The following is a 1,337-nucleotide window of genomic DNA, read 5'->3' on the forward strand; positions in this document are numbered from 1 at the left end:
TGTGTGTGTGTGTGTGTGTGTGTGTGTGTGTGTGTGTGTGTGTGTGTAAATACAGATTATGTAACAGAAGCAGCTCTATAATGTAAATGTTATCAATACCACATACTTGAGATGTGGATAAGTATGTAGTTTTATGTTTATGTATGTGGAAGTAGTGGTTTTAAGCTAAAGAGAAATCCTTTAAAGATGTACAGTGTTAAAAACACAATACACAACGAAATTGCTCCAGAAGTGACCAGTAGCAGATACAGTATCTACCTGTAGTTATGGCTTAAGAATGCTGCGTACTCATGAGATTTCCATCACAAAATTGAAATCACTAGTCTAAAGTATATGCAGATAGTGTATAAACTATTTACTGGTTTGTATAATACATGCGATTATAATACATATTTCAATTATTATGATACACGTTATATATGAGGATAGTGATGCAGATAAACATGAGTAGTCTTTATATATATATATATATATTTGTTTTGCAAGATTTTTGATGTGAAATTGTGTGTTGAAACAGATGTTGTTGTACTTGGGGATGGTCATATTGCCAGTTTAGCCAATAAAAACACACGCACTGTATATTTGGTGTTAATTTTCTTCAGCTTTATATTACGTTATATTACATTAATCCTATTTCGGCCAGAGTTCTTTCGTCACGTATATAATGTAATATAAAGCTGAAGAAAATAAACACCAAATATACAGTGCGTGTGTTTTTATTGGCTAAACTGGCAATATGACCATCCCCAAGTACAATGATATATATATATATATATATATATGTGTGTGTATATCAACCTCGTACATCTACTCCTCTATTTCTGCGCAGATCATAAACCCCTTATTAGTTCTTTTCATTATTCTATCTATTTCATTACCATGTAAACATAGTTTCGTCTTCCTTGCTGTTGTCTTAAGATAAACTTAGGTTCATGCATATTCGTTATTCGTCACCTATTCATTTATTCAAGTTTGTCACATCGTCACTTATTTCTCTAATTTTGTCATAGATTGGCTGACCGAAAATTCTAAGATTTTTCAATTCTATCTCACTATTATCAGCATTTGCTGTTTCATTAAATTATGTTACCCCAAATCCCAAAAGAATATTTTTCTCCCTCGTGTTCTATCCCTGACCAACCTAACTCTGGCCCCCTCTCTGTCTCTCTCCCTCTGTTTCGATTACCACTTGCTTCACCAACACTTACCCCTCATCCACTGCTACCCCCACCCAATATAAACTAACGCACGCACTCGGATTCCCCTACTCGATTTTTATAACTCCCCTGAAAGAATACAAATCCAGAAGATGCTCTCGTCTAATTTTGCTATTTCAC

This window comes from Octopus bimaculoides, chromosome 5, assembly GCF_001194135.2.
Source record: "Octopus bimaculoides isolate UCB-OBI-ISO-001 chromosome 5, ASM119413v2, whole genome shotgun sequence".
In the NCBI taxonomy this organism is placed as follows: domain Eukaryota; kingdom Metazoa; phylum Mollusca; class Cephalopoda; order Octopoda; family Octopodidae; genus Octopus; species Octopus bimaculoides.